This window comes from Plecotus auritus (genome assembly GCF_963455305.1).
Source record: "Plecotus auritus genome assembly, chromosome: 2".
In the NCBI taxonomy this organism is placed as follows: domain Eukaryota; kingdom Metazoa; phylum Chordata; class Mammalia; order Chiroptera; family Vespertilionidae; genus Plecotus; species Plecotus auritus.
This window is the reverse complement of record NC_137771.1, coordinates 189,583,753-189,605,953: the sequence shown is the minus strand read 5'-3', so window position 1 is coordinate 189,605,953 and position 22,201 is coordinate 189,583,753. Positions and strand designations below refer to the sequence as shown.

General features: G+C 40.7%; 1 protein-coding gene and 1 pseudogene across 2 annotated transcripts in view; both read left to right on the top strand.

Annotated features, from left to right (window-relative positions):
• The first annotated feature begins 7,449 nt into the window (after positions 1–7,449).
• LOC308241611 (cell division control protein 42 homolog) lies at positions 7,450–8,081 on the top strand (annotated as a pseudogene). The gene has a single exon. The product of its transcript is annotated as a cell division control protein 42 homolog (transcript).
• A 3,081-nt stretch (positions 8,082–11,162) lies between these two features.
• Positions 11,163–22,201, top strand: part of PIK3CA (phosphatidylinositol-4,5-bisphosphate 3-kinase catalytic subunit alpha) — a 65,929-nt gene continuing 54,890 nt past the window's right edge. Inside the window, exon 1 of the mRNA XM_080658109.1 lies at positions 11,163–11,301. The gene's annotated coding sequence lies outside the window, so the exon portion shown is untranslated. The remainder of the gene's footprint in view (positions 11,302–22,201) is intronic.

The following is a 22,201-nucleotide window of genomic DNA, read 5'->3' as shown; positions in this document are numbered from 1 at the left end:
AATTCCTGGTCAGGGCACTTGACCAGATTGGGGGCTCGATCCCCAGTAGGGGGTATGCAGGAGGTAGCCTGTCAATGTTTCTCTCTCATTTATATTTTTATCTCTCTCTCCCTTGTCCCTCTTCCTTCCTCTTTCTCTAAAAATCAATAACATTTTTAAAAATTAATTTTTTGCATGCATAGTTACAAAAGCTGTCTATAAATTAGGCAGAAAGAATGGAAAGCTTATTAATTGGTCTCTCAAAGCTTTAAAAAGTGGATTAATATAAATGAATCAACCTATGGTGTACTTTAGGTGTCATCCCAATTCTTCAGGTTATTAATAATGGCTGTCCTTATTTTTACTTGACTTATCAAGGATATATACAGGTTGCAAATGCCTCCAAAACAAAATTTGGATCCAACTGTTCTGTTTGTGTATCTCTATGTATGTACGTATGATGTAAATGTTGGATAATTTTATGCCACTGGATGCTATTATTAAAATCAATTTAAAGGCAAGTGCTTTTAAGGATTGAAAAATATAAACTAACTCATGCTTTTCAAGTTTACATGATCTAAAGTTAATCCTTAGCAAATAAAATCTAGCTTAAGTTTGCTGGTTTAAGTAAAAGACATGTCTTTATTTTACCTGGGTTTTATAAAAATAACTTTTATGTCTATGAAATATGTTTCTAGAGGTTGTAAATGTCTTCACAGCTCAGCTGGTGTGGCTCAGTGGTTGAGTGTTGACTCAGGAACCAAGAGGTCACTGGTTCGATTCTTGGATGAGACACATGCCTGGGTTGCTGGCTTGATCCCAGTAGGGGGAGTGCAGGAGGCAGTCTATCAATGTTTCTCATTGATGTATCTATCTTCCTATCCTCCCTTCCTCTCTTTCTAAAAATCAATAAAAATATATTTAAAAAATAACTAAAATGTCTCATAAAATTTCTAAACTAAAGAATGCAAATTGGAGAAACCAAGATGGCAGCATAGGTAAGCACCTTAACTGCTGCCTCGCACAACAATTTCAAAACTACAACTAAAAGACAGAACGGACACCATCCAGAACCACAGGAAAGCTGGCTGAGTGAAAATTCTACAACTAGAAGGAAAGAGAAAAGCTCACAGAGAATTGGAGGTACGGCAAAGGGTCTTTGTGTGCGCAGAGAGAAAGGGCGGCTGAGAGCCTGGCTGACTTTCTCTGGCGGAAGGGGGAAGGAAGCCCCCGACCGCACTGAACCCCAGTTCTGACTGCACTGAACCCCAGTTCCGGGCGAGCCCCTGGGGACCCACACCCTTACAGGGGGAATCTGGACTCTCGGGCAGAGACTCGGGAGCCGGGAAGGCAGAGGTCAGAAGGCGCGCGCGTGCCAGTGCGCACAAAGGCTGCGGAGGTTGCCACAGGCTTTCCCTAGTGGAAGGGAGTCAGAAGCTCCTGACTGCACTGAGCCCCAGTTCTGACTGCACTGAACCCCAGTTCCAGGCGAGCCCCTGGGGACCGACACTCTTGTGGGGGGAATCTGGACTCTCAGGCGGAGACTCGGGAGCCGAGGAAGGCAGAGGTCTGAGGCGCGCGCGTGCGCGCAAGGGCAAGGCTGACAGGAAGCCAAGACTGTCTGCTCCGCCCTGAGACTCCACCCCATTCAAGCTGAGCACAGAGGCTATTGCAATGTGGCAAGTCTAATCCTATAAGGCTGTCTCCAGCACCGAACTTCTCCCAGCGTAGACACAGCTGATCCTTACAGCCAACTGGCCTGGAGGTCAATTCCTCCCAGTGATACCAACAACAATCAAGACTTAATTACAACAAGGCTGTACACACAGTCCACAAAGGGGTGCACCAAGAGTGTCCACCTCAGGTTAACTGGGGAGGCTGACCCACTGGGCCATATAGGAAACCTAGCACACAAATCTACCCTACCAACTCAGGGAAGCAGTGAAAATGCGGCGTCAAAGAAACAGATCACAAACGAAAGAAATGGAGGAAAACAAACGACTGGATATAGAATTCAAAACCACGGTTATAAGGCTTTTTAAGAATACCCTAGAAAAGGCCGATAAATATAACGAGACCCTCGAAAATATGAAAAAGGACCAACTAGAAATTAAACATACACTGACTGAAATAAAAAATATTATACAGAGACCCAAAAACAGACTAGAGGAACACAAAAATCAAGTCAAAGAATTGAAATACAAAGAAGCAAAAAACACTCAACCGAAAAAGCAAAAAGAAAAAAAAAATCCAAAAAGTTGAAGATAGTGTAAGAAGACTCTGGGACAACTTCAAGCATACCAACATCAGAATTATGGGGGTGCCAGAAGAAGAGAGAGAGCAAGATACTGAAAACCTATTTGAAGAAATAATGACAGAAAACTTCCCCCACCTGGTGAAAGAAATAGACTTACAAGTCCAGGAAGCGCACAGAACCCCAAACAAAAGGAACCCAAAGAGGACCACACCAAGACACATCATAATTAAAATGCCAAGAGCAAAAGACAAAGAGAGAATATTAAAAGCAGCAAGAGAAAAACAGTTAATTACCTACAAGGGAGCACCCATACGACTGTCAGCTGATTTCTCAACAGAAACTATGCAGGCCAGACGGGAGTGGCAAGAAATATTCAAAGTGATGAATAGCAAGAACTTACAACCAAGATTACTCTACCCAGCAAAGCTATCATTCAGAATTGAAGGGCAGATAAAGAGCTTCACAGATAAGAAAAAGCTGAAGGAGTTCATCACCACCAAACCAGTATTATATGAAATGCTAAAAGGTATTCTTAAAGAAGGGGAAGAAGAAAAAAGTAAAGATAAAAATTATGAACTACAAATACATATCTATCAACAAGTGAACCTAAAAATCAAGTGAATTAAAAACATGAGGAACAGAATATTCTGGTGAATATAATAGAATCAGGGGCATAGAAAGGGAGTGGACTGATAATTCTAAGGGGGAAAGGGGTATGGGGGGTTCAGGAAGAGACTAGACAAAAATCATACACCTATGGATGAGGACAGTGGGGGGGAGGTAAGGGCAGAAGGTGGGGTGGGAACTGGGTGGAGGGGAGCTATGGGGGGAAAAAGGAGAAACAATTGTAATAACCTGAATAAAGATTTATTAAAATAAATAAATAAATAAATAAATAAATAAATAAATAAATAAATGAATGCAAATTGCTTACTTCTCAGTTTTCACTAGAAATTGAGGTTTTAAGAGTTAAACATCTCAATATGTTTAACTCTTAAACATATTGAGGTACTTTGAGGTACTTCAGAAGGGTGTTTTAAGGGTTAAAAACCTCTCTATATGTAGAGGCCCTGGAACACCTCAAAAGATTTGAAATTGCATAGGAAACATTGTAAAATAAGTTATAAGCCCTGGCAGGTGGCTCAATTGGTTGGAGTGTCGTTCCATGCATCAAAAGATTGCAGGTTCAATCCCCAGTCAGGGCACATATTTGGGTTTGGGCTCCCATGCCCATTTGGGGTGAGACCAGGAGACACCAATTGATATTTCTCTCTCACATCGATGTCTCTCTCTCCCTAAAAATCAATGAACTTATCCTCAGGTGAGGATAAAATAAATAAGTGATAAAAATTAAATTAAACGAGTAAGTCTGGGTTATGGAAAACCCAAGATGGCCTCTTGGTTCTTCCTGGCTCCCTGGCATCATCGCAGTGCATTTAAACTGGACTTATATGAAGGAGCTTATTAGCTGACATTATTGAAAAGAGGCATCTAACACTACTACTAAGGTTTCATAGAGTCACTTCAAGAAAATGCCAAGTTGGTAACCACTTCCTTTCAGAGAGCTCCCAGGACAAAGACTTTAAAGATCATTTATGCTGCCCCCAAAGGGGACAGTGACACCATCTCTTCCCTGCCTACCTCTGTGAGGCTGTCTCAAGTAATTAGTATGGAGGGCTCAAACCTTAAACCTCCAGCACAAAAGACACACACACACACACACACACACACACACACGGGGTGTGGGAGGAGAGAGAGAGAGAGAGAGAGAGAGAGAGAGAGAGAGAGAGAGAGAGAGAGAGAGAGAGAGAGAGAGAGAGAAACAGGCATAGGAGATCCTGGGAGGGAAAGGGAAGAGAAAAAAAAGATCATTTTACTGCCACCTGGAGATTTTATTTATTGGAAAGGATGTCAAAAAGAAGACACTCTCCAACCTCATTGGAGGGACCTTGTAAGACTCATAACCTCAAATGGACATCTACCACTGTCTATGAACATCAAAGACTCCTTGAGGACAAGAAGCCTCAGATACCAGAGGTAGATAACTATCCTATGACATCAACAAGGCCTGGGTACCGATGGATTGATACTGAACTCAGAATCCATTTTGTTTGTCTTTAAAGATATTAGTTGTAATAATAACTATACATACTCTTTGGATTTTTCTATGATTACTGAACATGTATAACTATTAATATTCTTTTCATGGCTTATGTAAATGTTATACTAGATGCGAAATAGAGACAAATGAGACAGAAGGCTAAACTTGGATCATGATATTTCACAGGATAGAAATGATTCAATGTTTTTTGCAATGAAGGCCATAAGACTGGACTGCCTTTCATTTGCCTGCCTTTCCTTTTGGGAAAAAGTCAGCCTTAACTCAGATTCCATGGTTATAGTATTGCCCCATCCCCAGTAGTCAACAACAGGATATCCATACTGACCCATCCTAGCTCTTTGAGAACACACTATCAGACCAAAATGTTGGTTCACCAAAGCATCCTTCAGATTGATTTAGGATCAAAATGGGTAAATGTGGGTGAAAATAATGGGTTCTATGGAAAGCAACCTCACAGAGTGATCTGATCATAAATTCCTAATAGGGAAAGTCATAGTAGGTAGTCATAACTCAGGCCCATAAGTTCTTTAGTGAAAGGTTTTAAGCCAGCTCTGTCTCTTGTTCTTGTGCATCTAGGTTAATACACCTTTGAAATACCAGAAGTAATACCTCTCAAAGGGGATATTAACTCTCAAGAAAGCACATAATGTTGTTAATTATTCTGTAATCCAATCCCCAGCTCCAGGTACATTTCCTCCTTATTTTCAAAAGCATAAAAGAAGATGCAAAACTGTTATTCTCTGGAGCATTTGAGATCTTACTCCCTGGCATGTCATCAGTTTGGCTCAAATAAACTCTTATAAAAGTTTTTAAAATAAATAAATATAATACATATACCAACTACAACATAACGGTTAGTTAGTGGAGCAAGGGTGAGAGGGAAATTGAGGAACCTATATGGTAGTAAGGTGTCTCTCTACATTTACTTGAAGTGATGTAATATTAACACTCAGTACACTGTAAAAGTTTAGTTATGTATATTGTAAGCCATAGAACAAATATAATAAAAAAAGAGAGCTAGCTATATCCAAAGGACATAGATTAAAATGTAATATTAAGAAATATTTAAACAATTCAAAAGAAGGCAGAAGAGTAAGAATAGAAAAAAAGTAAGGGAAATCAGAAAACAAATAATAAATAATAGGCCTAAATCCAACCATATCAATAATTACATTAAATGTAAATCATCTAAACACTGCAATTAAAAGAGATGATCAGATTGGATTTTTTTTAAAGCCCTATGTGTTGCCCAGAAGTAAACCATTTTATTTTATTTTTTTTTAAATATAGTTTACTGATTTTTTTACAGAAAGAAAGGGAGAGGGCTAGAGAGCTAGAAACATTGGTGAGAGAGAAGCATCAATCAGCTGCCTCCTGCACACTCCCCACTGGGTATGTGCCCGCAACCAAGGTACATGCCCTTGACCAGAATCAAACCCGGAACCCTTGAGTCCGCAGGCCGACGCTTTATCCACTGAGCCAAACCCATTAGGGCAGAAGTAAACCATTTTAAATACAACATAAAAAGATGAATAAAAAGGTAGAAAAAGATATATCACAGAAAAACTAATCAAGAGAAAGCTGGAATGTCTATATTAATGTGAGACAAAATAGATTTCAGAACAAAGACACCATAAGGGACAAGGAGAGATAGCACATAATGATAAAAGTTCATTTCATCAAAAATATCATTCTAAATGTGTTAGCAACAGAGCTTGAAAACATATAAAGTGAAGATACACAGACGTGAAAGACGAGGCAAATCCACAATTATAATTGGAGCCTTCAATGCTCCTCTCCCAGAAACTGTAGAATTAGTAGAGAAAATCAGTAAGAATATACAAGACCTAACGATGTCATTAACCAACTTTACATAATTGACCAACAATGCACAATGAAATGTTTTTTGTTTTTTGTTTAAATAAGTGTACATAGGACATTCTGGGGCAAAACAAACCTTAACAAATTGAAAAGAACTGAAACTTTAAAAGTACGTTTTCTGACCATAACTGAATTAAAATGTGCTATACAGGAGCTCACTCTGTTACCTTTTGGTATAATTTCATTCTTTAACTTGGCAACTTCATTCAGCCAGAGTATATTGCTACATAACCAAGCTGACTTTGTTTCCAAATTACTTCAGAGATTAGTAGTGACTTAAGTGCTATTAGAGAATGTTTTGGTGCACAAAACACATTTGAGTATCAGTCATCATTTTCAATGGAAATAAATTCAAAAGGCAGGAAACTGTAAACATATCTGAAATGTGTTAGAATGGAACAATAGTTTCATCTTGGACATTTAGAAAACTTAGGCAGCAATTCTTTAATTCTGAAGCATTTCATTTTTTTTTTTTTTGCTTGATGGAAGATCTGAGAATTGCTATTTCAACTTTTCCTGTAAAACATTCTTCTTGTAGTCTTAGGACCTTGAGCAATGAGTTTTTTCATAATAGTGCAAACACCTTTGAAAGCAAGATAAAGCACGTAATAAAGCAATGGTCATCAAATAAACCAAATGCATCAACTGTGAATTGGGCAGTAAATGCTACTCCTGCACCAGTGACTAATCATATATTCAAGTAACAAGTATGGCATTTTCTGCTGACAAATGTTTTCTTTTTTAATATATATTTTTATTGATTTCAGAGCGGAAGGGAGGAGAGATAGAAACATCAATGATGAGGGACAATCATTGATCAGCTGCCTCCTACGTGCCTCCTACTGGGGATGGAGACACGACCCAACCCAGGCATACACCCAATAGGAAGTGAACTGGACCTCCCAATTCAAAGGTCCGATGTTCAACCATTGAGCCACACTGGCGGGGCTGACAAGTGATTTCTTAAAGGCAGACTATCGTGTCCTAACATATGGTGACAGGAGAAGATTTGACTCTGGGTGGTGGGCACACAGTGGAATATACAGATCTTGTAACATAGAAACCCACACCTGAAGCTTGTATGTTCATGTTAACCAATGTCACCCCAATAAATTTAATAAAAACAATATTTAACAAAAAAGGCAGGTTATCACATAAAAATCATAATATAATTAGCATCTTCTTATTAAAAATTATATTTTAGGGAGAGGCTGAGGTCATCATTGGATTTGAAATATTTAAAGTGGATATAAAACTGCTTCTGCAATGCAGACAAGTAAGTGCGTCGTTGTGGGTGATGGTGCTGTTGGTAAAACATGTCTTCTGATATCCCACACAACAAACAAATTTACATCTGAGTATGTACCGACTGTTTTTGACAACTATGCATTCACAGTTATGATTGGTGGAGAGCCATATACTCCTGGACTTTTTGATACTGCAGGGCAAGAGGATTAGGACAGATTACGACCGCTGAGTTATCCACAAACAGATGTATTTCTAGTCTGTTTTTCAGTAGTCTCTCCATCCTCATTTGAAAATGTAAAGAAAAGTGGGTGCCTGAGATAACTCACCACTGTCCAAAGACTCCTTTCTTGCTTGTTGGGACCCAAATCCATCTCAGAGATGACCCTTCTACGACTGAGAAACTTGCCAAGAACAAACAGAAACCTATCACTCCAGAGACTGCTGAAAAGCTGGCCCGTGACCTGAAGGCTGTCAAGTATGTGGAGTGTTCTGCACTCAACACAGAAAGGCCTAAAGAATGTATTTGACGACGCGATATTGGCTGCCTTGGAGCCTCCAGAACCGAAGAAGAGCCGCAGGTGTGTGCTGCTATGAACATCTCTCCAGAGCCCTTTCTGCACAGCTGGTTTCGGCATCATACTAAAAGCAATGTATACGTCAAACTAAAGATTAAAAATTAAAATTCGTTTTTGCTATAATGATAAATGCCCTGCACCTACCCATATGCACTCGTGTGAAACAAGGCGCATAGATATGGTCTCTTTCCCCCTCTCAATACTAGTTAATTTTGAGTAATTGTGTATTGTCAGAAAGGTGATCAGTACTAGTTTTTTTGTTTTTTATTTTGTTTAAAAGCAAGGCATGCTTGAGATGACTCTGTAACAGATTAATTCGGGTCGTTGAAGCTGCTCCCGGGTTCCACTCTGGAGAGTGACCTGAGACATCTAGTTTGTGTGTGTGTGTGTGTGTGTTGGGAGGGGAGGGGTGTGTATGTGGAGTCTTTTATTTAGTCATTTTTTAAAATTTCGTTAACCATTGGACAGCCCTTTAGGTGAGGAGGATGGAGTGATTCCACATTCTACTTCCTAGAGCTAGTTTAGAAAACATGTTCCCCACTCGTGCTCTTAGGCAGGAGTATAATAAATGCCTCATTTAATAACATACTCCTTTTTGAAAGTTGCCTTTTCTCTCCACCCTTGAGTAGGTTCAGTATTTGATGAAAGTGGGTGGAACCTGTCTTGCCCCTCCTCTTTTCTAGGATGCACTATATACGTGACTGACTTGCAAGGGAATTTGTTAGCCGTTTGCTGATTTTTTTTAAGTTAATCTCTAACTTCTTTCACTGATAAATGAAGAAAAGTATTGCACCTTTTGAAATATACCAAATGGATTAGGTACATAATTAAAAAAACATTTTTCCTTGTTAGTCATTGTCTTATATGCTTAGCATAGATGTGCAGCTTAATAGTGTATGATATGGTATTCCTAGAACACAGCTGTAGACCTGGTATATATGAGGGGTGCTAGAAGACAGATGTCTGTGGAGTGATTCACATCCTCTTCAAGTTATGAGGATGGAGACCTGCTTCATTAAGAAACTAGGGGTGGGGGCAATGGGGTGATATGGACACATGTAATACCTTAATAACAAAAAATAAAAATAAATTTTAAAAAAATAAAACCTTATTGCAATAAAAAAGAAACTAGGGGTGGGGAGAACATTTAACAACATGGGGACCAGTCAGGGGAATCCCCTTATTTCTGTTTTGTATGAGGAACCCTAGAGCAGCCAGTTGAGGCTAATTTAATAAAAATCACGGAGTCTTATGAAGACTCTTCATAAGTGTTAATAGGGATTTTAACAGCTTATTTTGGTTGCAGTTTCAAACATTTTAAAAAAATGTTTAGGTAATATTCTCCACCTTCCCCAAATCCTAATTCTTGTAGTTTCATTAGTGTTGAACCAATGCTTTCTCATGTCTCAATTCTTTGTATATGCATTCTTTTCAGATGTATTAACAAACAAACAAAAAAACCCTTCAAAAATTATATTTTAGAAGGAAAAATAGACCTAGAAGAATTTTTCCCCACCAAGGAGTACCTAGTAATCTCTCATGAAACTCTGCTTGGAAATACAATTTGGGAATGCTGCCTTAAGGTTTACTTTGACGAGTAATTCCATGTTATATACATGAATGCTCTGGAGTAACATAGTGTTCTGAAACTGAGGAAAACACTGGTTCGAGAAAAATATTTAGAAATATAGACCACTGGAATGTGAGATGAAAACCAGAGCTTAAGAAAACACAAGAAATACAGAAACACAGTCGAATGAAACCAGGACCACATAGAGGAATGGATCTCATTTACAACTGGGTTTGAATGTGTGGTGTCAGGGTTTAGCTCTGCTTGACAAGTTGGACTGTAACATTTCTGTGGTGGATCCCTTCCAAGTCTCCTTCTTAAAAATTCAAGGGAGAGCCAACGTTTGAGGACTTGTAGCACTGCTCCTATGCCTTTTCAATATAATAAAAGACCAGTAGGGGGAGAAACTCGGAGAAAAAATGGGCCCTAAGCAGTAGTGATCTCAAAAGGCAACAGATCCCATTGCAGGTCTCTCGAGCAAAAAGAGGCTTGTGTGGTACGCAGCACCAAAGCACCACCTGGAATCTCTGATCTATAGCAAAGATGGCTTTCCTGATGTGTCCGTGGGCACGACGCGAAAGAACCGCACTCCTTCTGAATAGTCACAATTACATCCTACAAGCTGATTCAAATTTGGAAAAAAAAAGGGGGGGGGGGGGCGGGAGGGATTGCAAATAAAGGTCTCCCCTGAGTCAAAGTCTTGCAGAGGGCTGTGGCAGTGCATTCCTTTCGGGATGGGCTACAACTTAACCTTTCGTTGGCAGAAGGCAGGATGTGCAGCAACGGTTGACGAAAGGCTTTCTTTCTAAGATCGAGAGCCACTTCTGGTTAGCCACCGACAAGCGGCGGTTAGCCACCGCGCCCCCTTCTCTCGCCCCCGAAAGAGAGGAAACCTCATTTCCTCTACGGGCATAAAGTGAATGAACTCACTGGCTCCCGGTATCCGCCTTTCTCTCTAGCCCAGCCCGCCTGATGCTCGAGGAAAGCGATGTACGGCATGCATGCTGTCCGAGGATGACACACCACCTCACCCCTACAAAAGGCGTAGCACCGAACACGCGCGCGCCAGCAAAACAACCCAACACCGCCCCAACTCCCGGCGGAAAAGCGCGGCGCAGCCCGAAGTGCCCACTTCCCCCTCCCGGCCTCAGCACTTTCACTTCCTCCCTCCTGCGCATCTGCTTCCGGGGCACGGAGGCCCCGCCCCTCCTCGGCTCCAACCCTCCTCTGCCCGAGGAGGGGGGAGGCAAGGGGGTGGGGATGAGCTCGTTGTTTGTTTACACGATGTGAGCGGAAAAGGAGACCAATAAAGTTTATTCTGGAAACAAAAGGGGGAAAAAAAACAGGGGTGACAGAGAAAGGAGACGGGGGCGGGGGCGTGCGGCGGGGGTTCGCCCGGAGAGGGAACGAGAAGGAGAAAGCGGCAGTTCCGGTGCCGCCGCCGCGGCCGCTGAGGTCTCGGGCTGCTGCCGCCGCGGCCGCTGGGGCTGGGGCCGCCGGCGAGGCAGGGCTCGGGCCCGGCCGGGCAGCTCCGGAGCGGCGGGGGAGAGGGGCCCGGAGGCGGGGGCCGCGCCGCCGGCTCTCCTCTCCCTCGGCGCCGCCGCCGCCGCCGCCCGCGGGGCTGGGACCCGATGCGGCTGGAGCCGCGGAGGCTGGAGCAGCTCCGAGCGTGAGTAGAGCGCGGACCCGCCGAGCGCGGGCGCGGTGGGGATGGGGACCGGGTGGGAGCCGGGGACTCTCGGGCGCGCCCGCCGTGCTGGGCGGGGGCTACCCCTGTTTGTCGGCCGCAGCGAGTTCGCCTGCGATCGCCGCTCCCCCTGCCTGGCCTGCCACTGGCCTCACCCAGATGCAGACACCAGGACTCCCTCTTTTCTCCCCGCAGCCGCTGCCTCGCTCCTTGTTTCCTTCCTCTCCCATTTTTGGTGATGGGGCGGCTAGGAACTGAGGAAGTGCGCCCAGGGCCGCCGCCCCGGCCATGGGAGCTCGGTCCCCCTCGCCCTTGCACGCCCACCCGGCCCGCGGGTGGCGAGGCTGCGGCGAGTACCTGGGCGGGAGGGACCCCGGCGCGGAGCCGCGAGCTGGTCCGAAGGGGCTGTCAAACCTACGGACTACGGCCTCGCCAGCCTGCGACCCTGCGTTTGCCTCGAACAGGTTTAAATCGCCCGGCTGGGGCACGAAGGAAAACCGCACCCCCACCCCGCAGTTCCCCTCCCACCCTTCCTCCCGAGGTTGTTTTTTTCCCCTTTTGACCGTGACAATCAAGCGTGTGGATCTTTTCATTCATAGACCTGAGTGAGACATTGTCTCGTGGTTGGTGTCTTTACTAAGTCTCTTCTGTGATGCTGGTTTCATAACTGCTAAGTGGTTCGGGAAGACAGGGTAGCTCCGATGACCGCGGCCCCGGTGGTTTATTTTAGGATGCTAAAGGAACAGTGGTGATGGTGGCTGGTTCCTAGACTTGGGAATCGAAAGCTACTTTCTTAGATGTCAATAACTGGAGAGCTGTTTACATAGCTCCCTGTAGGGAAAGGGAGCGCAATAAGGGGAAGCTTTTGGAAAAAAAAAGCCCGCACATGCTTTAATGAAATAGAACTGTGATTTCGTGGGGGTTTTTTTGGGCGGGGGGGGGGGTGTGAAGCTTCCTCATTTTAGCGCTGCGCCTTTGTGCACATGCAGAACATGGGCTGGTGTAATGTTTTGAATCGTAGTTTGAGAAGCCTGGGAGAACCCCTAGAAAACTTGGGTAGGTAAATTCCTGGTAACTCAAGTCGGGTGTTTTCTACGGCTGCATTTGAACCACTGCGGGCAGTATTGGTCGCATGTTTCCCTGCTTAGAAAGTAGATTCTCTGGTTATCTGCTTACATATTTGCACTGTAGCAAAATTTATGTGCTGGATTGCCTGTTAAGAAAAGACTTGGAAATACTTAGGATACCATGTTGCCAACTTAATTTGGATGAATTAAAACACAAGCAACTACAGCATAAGAATTTGTTAATATGTCAGTGTGTTCAAGTTTTAAGATTTTTTTTTTTTAACTAAACTATTGAATTCTGGTTGACAGCCTAGCTCTCTAAACATCACATGTTCTGGAAAATTTTTAATATGTTCTGCAGTGTCATTTTTATGTGAGGATGATCCAGTGATGTGTGTGTATGTGTGTTGGGTTTTTTGTTTGTTTGCTTGCTTTTTAGTTTTCTCAGTTTTTGTTTTGAGATAAAATTAAATAAAATTTCATCAATAAGTTTTTTCAGAAGTATATCATTGACTGAGTATACAGTTTGAAAGGCATTGCTATCAGTTTTGGTTGAAGAATTAAAAATGAACCACATATACATGCAGAACAGTGTTTTTATATCAGTTTTTTAAAATTGTAAGTACATTGGATATAGCATTAAAGAGATGTCGCTAAATGTAAATACTGTACTTAAACTGAAAAGTTACATGGAAGTGTATATTTTCGTGGGGCTGGGTATACATAAAGAGGAGACTGTGAAAGAGCAGTGGCTTTGCCTGGTTCTGTGTGTTGCACAGTCCTTCTGGAGGCAGCGCTTCCTTCCTGTCAGGATAAGATCCTCTCCATCCCAAATAAATATTCCCTCAAAAAAAATACCTAAATTTATAAATAAAATACTTATGTAATAATGTAGATCATAATAACTTTTTTCCTAAAACAGTTTACTTTGTGTGTGACTTTCCTTGTTAGTACCCTTTATTGAATAAAGATTTTTAAACATTCACTAGTACCATTTAAAAAAGACATTTCCTTTGTTGATCTGTTTATTTGAAGAGCTAACTTAATCCCCATTTGATCCCTTTAGCAACTAGAGTAGCCTAAAAGAATCAGTTCTTTATCTTATTTAGCATATTGAATGCCAATGTAGGGTTGCTTCTTTAAATGAAGCATCATAAATGACTTCATCTCTGGTGAAAATATTTATGATCTTAAAAATTGTGCAACTTTAGCAGCCTAAATCTTGTAATATTATGGTTTATATTTTATAAGCACAGTTATCAAGCTGTTTTCTTAAGTATTATTTATCCTGAACTATACAACAATCCCATAAGTAAGGCAGTATTACTATCTCTGGGAAATGATATTTTAATCTAAGGCCAGACAGGTGTCCATTGACAGACTCGTTGATAAAAACCAATGTTTTCTGATTTCTTTTACTATATCATACCATTTCTAACCTGCTTTTTAATAGATAAAGAAACAACGGACCCACAGAAGTTTAGTTAAGATAATCTCTTTTTTTACAATATATTTCTAATTCCCTGTATAGCTTAAACAGTGGTTTTTAATCCTAGCTGGTTATTAGAATCATCTGGTTACCTTTTGAAAAATACCAGTGTCAGAGTCTCATTCCCAGAAATTCTGATTTAATTGGTTTAAGATGGAGCCCAGACATCTGTTTTGTTTGTTTGCTTTTAAAGTTCCCCAGATAATTCTAGTAGACAAGATTGTAAAGTCCTTGCTCTCAAGGACCTGTATGATTTGGTCCTTCTCTCTCTAGGTACATTTCTCCTCCCTTCTACAGCTCCTCCTAAAGTATATGTACACTCCATACCCCATCCTTAACTAGCTGACTCCTACTCATCTTTCATTATCACCTCCTTTAACAAGTCCAGTCTGGGTTAGGTGTTCCTGCTTCCTAGCATCTTGTACTCTCACCATCATAGCATTGACTCACTGGATTATAATTGCCTATTTGTCTGTACCCTCCACCAGGATGCAAATTCCATGAAGATAGGGAGCCCTTTTATCTCACATACAGTTGTATTCTTACTGCCATGCACAGTAGCCAGTATAAAATAGGCACTTTATTAACTGAATAAACAAACATATTGACAGCTAACTTTACAATATGTAATAATTTATAAACACTTAAGTTTTTATTCTTGCCAAATACATTTAATAATTTTGGTCACTAAAAATGTACATCCCTGAACTTGTCACACATATGAATTTCATTTGGAGATGCGATGCTATAAATTACATGCAAATTATATCAAGAATGACACTCACCCTAGCTGGTTTGACAGTGGATGAATAGAGCGTCAGCCTGCGGACTGACGGGTCCCCGGTTCAATTCTGGTCTAGGGCACTCGGGCTCGATCCCCCCTAAGCGGTCCCGTGCAGGAGGCAGCCGATCAATGATTTTCTCTCATCATTGATGTTTTTATCTCTCTCTCCCTCTCCCGTCCTCTCCGAAATCAATAAAAAAATATACATATGTATATATTTTTTGGGGGGTGGATGGAAGAATGACACTCAAACACACACACGCACACACACACACACACACACACGCGCAGAAATAAAGAGCATTATTATCCACTAACTGCACTGGAAATCAGGAGACTTGAATTCAAATCCCAGTTTCACCATAAGTGTTGTGTACTTAGGCAAGTCTCATTCTCTTTGGACCTCAGTTTTCTCATCTGTAACACAAAGGAATTGTACTGATGCTTTATGTGGACTAGTGTTTTACCCTTAAAATCCTATGAGTAGTAAAAATATTGGCTTTGGAATCTGAAGCTTCTTGATTGAAAGTCTGGCTCTTACAGTTAGTGGCATGATCACTTTGGACAGATGTCCTGTCTGCTTAATGGGAGTAATTGCTACTTGATAGAGCTGTTGTTTTTTGAGTTAAATGAGATATATAGATCCAAGAGAGTTTTTATCCTGGGTCAGGTGTTTAATAAAGGTTCATTTCCATTCCCCTTCAGAGGTATTAGAGCTAATGAATGAACTTAGCTGAGAAAACATACTCGGTTTGTGTAATAAATCCTATTTTCCACTTTGCTGGCTGCTAGTGTTACAGGTGTGACTAGGGAGAGATCAAAAACCTCTCTGGCTTTTAGTTTTCATTTTACTAGAATCCCATTCCATTGTCAAACACCAAGGTGTGAGTCAACCTGCATGGAAAATAATTATGCCTAGAAGTAACCTTGCACACAATGTAATAATACCTCTGCTGAAGTTTCTTGATATCTTGATAATTTTTGTATAAATTAAATTGACTTGGCTCAGTTCTTATGTTTATGTTTATAGGACATCTTTTTAACAATCCTTTTGGGGAAAAATACTATAATAAAAATTAAAAACTGTGGGTAAGAGAAACTGAAGTATGGAGGGTATAAATAAGAAATGTGAGGCAAAACTGAAGTCTAAGGATTCAACTTGAAGGCTTGAGAGTTCCATCATTCTAAAGATGACTCAAATTGAGATAAACTGATATGTATCTTATTCACATTTAATCCTTTATTATATGAATCAGCTGATCCTGATTGAGGAAGTTTTAGGTGTTCTTTCTCCTCTCCCTAACTATACAGCTTGGGGAATTTAAGGTTAAAATGCTTCCATGGCCAGGTAGCTCACTTGGTTAGAGAATCATCCCCATACGCTAAAGGTTGCAGGTTCAATCCTGGCCAGGACATACACAAGAAACAACCAATAAATGCGTAAATAAGTGGAACAACAAATCGATGTTTCTCTCCACTTTTCTCTCTAAAATCAATCCATTAAGAAATTAAAGTTAAGATGCTTCAATAAAGAGTTTGTAAGTTTGTAATAAAAGTAGTAGCTTAGAACTTTTCCTTCAAGTTTAATTTTTTTAAAAATGAAGCTGTATAGAACTCTGATCTGGATGGCTGAGAAACTAAATTCCAATACCAAACTGCTACTTTGTATTTGTGTATGGGGGAGAAGAGGAAGATTGTATCACATCTTAGCCTCTTTTTTCGGCATTGATACAATAGGAATTGTAATATGTTGCTTGTCAAGTAACTCATATAATTAATTAATGAGACAATTTAAATGATCCCAAAGTGCATAAAATTATTTAAGAAGTAATGTATATATGATCATCATTATTTTAAATTTATATCTAATACAAGAATAACATTTTTTGTATTTGGCCTGAAAATTAAATATTCATTTCTTCTGTATCATTTTAGTAGTTAGCTTGATAATTTATCTAAATTACACTCTTTTATAAGAGGTTATGTTTTAGTAACTTTTAGCATATAATTGCAATTGTTAACTAAGGAATCTTTGTATCAGGAGCAGCATTGCCATTTGAAATAAACATGGGATTTAAAAAAGAGTAAGAATTCTTACAAACCAGGCTTACGTGGTACACTTACGAGTTTAAATATTTGTGTAGTGGAAACCAAAGAAGTCAGTGTTGCAATGTGAAAAAAAGCTGCATTAGGACAGAATCATTCTGCTCCGATCACTTCTCCTTTGCCTAACTCACCAGGAGTTAATGAGACTCAGTGGGGAGATATATCTTACACTATAAGGTACTATAAAAATCTAAGGCAATATTATGAAGATAATTTTAAACATAAATTTTTTAATAGGAGGAGGCCATGTTTGTGTTCAATATTTTTAAATGTGTTTTTATTGATTTTAGAGGGAGTAGAAGGGAGAGGGAGGGAGGGACAGAAACATAAATCTGCTGCCTTCTGCATGCCCCTGCTGGGGATCAAGCCAAAAAACCAGGCATGTGCCCTGTCTAAGAATCAAACTAGCAACCTTTGGTGCATGGGACAACACTCAACCAACTGAGCCACACCAGCAGAGCTGTATTCATTCTTATTTCCTCAGCACCTAGCATGATGCCCAAATGTAGGTAATCAGTAAGCATTGATGTTTTTGGAGTACAATCATAATTGAGAATCAGAATACTTTTCTATTATTTACTAGCTATGTTCCTTTTTAAAAAAATATATATTTTATAGATTTTTTACAGGGAGGAAGGGAGAGGGATAGAGAGTTAGAAATATCGATGAGAGAGAAACATGGGTCAGCTGCCTCCTGCACACCTCCTACTGGGGATGTGCCCACAACCAAGGTACATGACCTGGACCAGAATCGAACCTGGGACCCTTCAGTCCACAGGCCAACGCTCTACCCACCAAGCCAAACCGGTTAGGGCAAGCTATATTCTTTAAACTATCTGAAAAGCAGGTAAATTGCTATGTGCCAGTCTTAGTTAATCATTTATTAAGTATAGATTTGAAGCATATAAGAAATACTTTTCTGAAAGTTGTTAACTAGCTATATATTTTTATTGATATTTGGAGATATTTTTTACAAAGATTGATAGGTTAAGGGGAGGCATATGCTAGGGTGAAAAGAACACTGGATCAGAAATCTGAAAATCTGGGTTCTGTATTGAACTATTAACTAGCTGTTTGGTCTTAGATCTTAACCTTTCAGCACTTGTTTCTTCACCTGCAAAATTTCTAAGGTTATTTACAACTCCCAAACTCTATGAGATTACTAGTAGTATAAACTCTATTTCTAGCCCTGGTTGGGTAGCTCAGTTGGTAGAGCATCGTCCGGATACACCAAGGTTGCAGGTTCAATCCCCAGTCAGGGCACATACAAGAAGCAACCAATGAATGCATAAATAAATAGAACAACAAGTCTCTTTCTCTTTTCTCTTCTCTCTCCCTCTCATCAATAAAAAATAAAATAAAAACAAAGTCTAGCCCTAGCTGGTTTGGCTCAGTGGATAAAGCGTCGGCCTGCGGACTGAAGGGTCCCGGGTTTGATTCCGGTCAAGGGCATGTACCTTGGTTGCGGGCACATCCCCAGTGGGGGGTGTTCAGGAGGCAGCTGATCGATGTTTCTCTCTCATCGATGTTTCTAACTCTATCCCTCTACCTTCCTCTCTGTAAAAAATCAATTAAATATATTAAAAAAACACAAAGTCTATTTCTGATTTCATAGAAGATGAAAGCAAGCCACTTCTTGGAGGATAGTTTATCTCAGTTTGTGGTATTTTCAGAAGCTAAAATAGTTTTATCTGCCTGTTTATAAGTTTGTATGCATTTAAAAATGTTTTTATTGATTTTAGAGAGAGAGGAAGGGAGAGGGAGAGAAAGAAAGAAACATTAGTGATGAGAGAGAATCATCAATTGGCTTTCTCCTGCACATCCTCCACTGGGGATCCAGCCCACAACCCAGGTACACAACCCAGGCATGTGCCCTGACTGGAAATTGAACCGTGACCTCCTGGTTCATGGGTCGACGCGCCACCGCTGATACACACCAGCTGGGCTAAATTTGCACATGTTTTAAAGGTCCTTATGTGAAATTCTGTAGTCAAGACAAGCTGCCATCAGAAAAAAATGGACTGGCTATTTTTTTTCTGAAACCACCAGTGATTGGAGACTCAGACTTACTGCAGGCATGACCATTTACTTACTAGCACTGAGAGCAATTTAGTAACTGACAGGCTTGGAGTGTAGGTCATCCATTGCACACCACTTGCCAGGGTTGTAAAGGCCAGCAAACCTGTCACAGCACTCTTAATAGCCACTGGCCACTGTCCTTGTTAAAGACTTCTAGGAAAGTATGTTCCATATTTTCCCTAGGTAACTCATCCCACTAGATGGTTATTAGAAAAAGTGTAATGTTAGAAACAATTCCAGAGGCATAGTAAGCCTTTTTTTCTAGATGTATCTTCTGTTGTGCAAATATGTTCATGGTTGACAAAAATCATTGTCCTTGATCGGAAACTAATGGTGTTTGCTATTGATTTGTTGTTTCTATAAATGTTCAAATTACTCACCTTCAACTTTTGAATAATTTTTAACCAGCAAACTGTTGGAGTATATACTTACTTTCAACAAGCTAAGCATATTTCTGTAGCTTATTTTTCTTTCAGAGATTGTACTTTTCCAAGTAATTTTCTGATGGACTTACTGCAGGGGTAGAGCTGAAAGTAGTATTCCATCTTGAAACAATTTACTGCCTTTACCTAAAAGCAAGTGTATTATGTTTGTTTTTCCTTAAGAAGTTAATGTCTTGCAAGTGCAAAATCATTGGAGTCCTTTTTGCTAAATAAGTAACTATTCTGTGAATGTAGACTATGGAGTGCATTATCAAATGTAAAGTAGCATTAATGGGAAATATTGTAGGGAAAACTATGGAAATTAGGTACTGCTCTCAAGCTCAATCTGAAATCAAACCATACATGACAGCAGAGGAAGAAAAATTTATGTTTTCAAACTGTCATTTTTATAGTTATAAATAGTAGTAGTAAAAATAATTTTTTTATTTAAATCATTTTTTATTTTTCAATTACAATTGACATACATTATTATGTTAGTTTCAGGTGTACACCCTAGTGATCAGACATTATTTAACTTACTAAGTGATAACCTCAATAAATCTCATACCCATTCAACACCATACATAGTTATTAGAATATTATTGACTCTATTCCCTATGCTGTACTTTACATCGCCATGATTTTCTGTAATAACCAATTTGTACTTCCCCATCCCTTCACCTTTTTCACCCATTCCCCAACAACCCTCCCATCTGGCAACCATCAAAATGTTCTCTGTATCTATGAGTCTGTTTTTATTCTGCTTGTTTATTTTGTTTTTTAGATTCGATTATTGATAGATATGTATTTATTTCTATTTTAATGTTTATACTTTTGATCTTTTTTCTTCTTCATTTTAAAGAAGATCCTTTAACATTTCTTGTAATATGGTTTGGTGGTGATGAACTCCTTTAGCTTTTTTTTTTCTGGGAGGCTCTTTATATGTTTTATTGTTGTTGTTTCTAAGTGATAGCTTTGCTGAGAAGAGTAATATTGGTTGTAGGTCCTTGCTTCTCATCACTTTGGATATTTCTTGCCACTCCTTTCTGATCTGCAAAGTTTCTGTTGAGAAATCAGCTGGAGTTCCCTTTTATGTAACTAACTGCTTTTCTCTTGCTGCTTTTAAGATTCTTTCTTTGTCTTTAACCTTTTTGTATTTTAATTATAATGCATCTTTCTGTGGGCCTCTTTGGGTTCATCTTGTTTGGGATTCTCTGTGTTTCCTAGACTTGTATGTCTATTTCCTTCACCAGGTCAGGAAAGTTTTCTGTCATTTTTGCAAATAGGTTTTCAATTTCTTGCTCACTCTCTTCTTCTTCCACCACCCCCATGATATGAATGTTGGTATGCTTGAAGTTGTCCCAGAGGCTCCTTACACTATCCTCATTTTTTGGATTGTTTTCTCTTTTTGCTGTTCTGATTGGGTGTTTTTTGCTTCCTTATATTAGTATTTAAAATCGCTGCTTGTTCTTGGCTTCATCTACTCTACTGTTGGTTCCCTATAAATTATTCTTCATTTCAGTTACTGTATCCTTCATCTCTGACTGGTTCTTTTTTATGGTTTCCATGTCCTTTTCTATGCTATTGAAGTTCCTTGAGCATCCTTATTGCCATTGATTTGAACTCTGCGCCTAGTAGATTACTTGTCTCCATTTTTTTTTAGTTTTTTCTCTGGAGTTTTGTTCTTTCTTTCATTTGATCTATGTTTCCTTGTCTTTTCATTTTGGCAGCCTCCCTGTGTTTGTTTCTGTGTGTTAGGTAGGGCTACTATGCCTCCCAGGCTTGGTACAGTGGCCTAATGTAGTAGGTGTTCTATAGGTTCCAAGCTGGGCACTCCAAGTGTGCCTCCTCCTTACCCAACATGTGAGCTGTTACATCCTTCTGTTGTAGTTGAGCCTTGATTGCTGTTGGCACGTCAGTGGGAGGGATTTACCCCCAGGCTGATCAGCTGCAACCACTGACCACTGTGGAGGAGGATCAGCTGTGCAAGGGCCCACCACAGAGTAGGACTTACTTAAGCAGGGCTCTGGTGCCTGTTGAGTCTGCCCCTTGAGTGTGTCACTTGTGGAGGCAGTTAGGTGGTGCTTGGACATGGTCTGAAGCTGTCCACTGGGTGCACTGGCACTGGGGCCTCCTGGGAAGTGTAGGCCAAGAGAAGCCACTGCCTGTGCTCTGCTCAGGGCCACCTGGCATGGGCTACAAATGGCTGCTGCTTGTGCTGTGCTTGGAAGTGCCAGGTGGAGGCCAAGGTGGGAACCAAGGCTGGCTGCTGCTAGTGCCAGGCCTTGGGCCACTTACTGAGAGGAACAAGGTACACTGAGGCCAGATGCTGTTTATTTGAGAGATTTTAGGAACGTCTGAAACGTGAGTGGAGACAGACTATTCATATGGAAAAACCACTGGAATCAACTTGGGTGGGTCTCAGGGAATCACCAGGGTGGGCAAACAGTGTGAGCCATGTAAATGAAGACTCAGTTATGGCTCCCACCTGCCAGCTCTGTAGGAAAGTGGGGGAAGGGGTCTCAGAAAGCACTTTTGTATGGCAGAAAGTTGTGTGCATGCCCCCGCACCACCCCCTTCCCCCCTCCCCCCACACACAGCTCTTGCCCTCCTGCCAGACAGTTCATTTCCTCATCATATGTCCCCCTGGTGCCTTTCAAACTGCTGTCCCACCTGGAGCTCAGGGGAAGTGAGTTCCCGTAAGTCTGTACACAAACCTTTTAAGAGGAGCTGCCTGGGACTCCAACAGATTCTGTCTTAGCCACAATCTCTGTTGGTATTTACAGCAGAGCTGGAACCCTGAGCTGGGGAGTCTGTTGTCCAGCTTGGACCCCTCCCTCAGCCCAGTGGAATCTCCCCAACTTTATAGATAGATAATCACAGAAGTGAAACTTTTAAATGCAATGACAAAGTTTTACTTTTTTTAGTTAGCAAT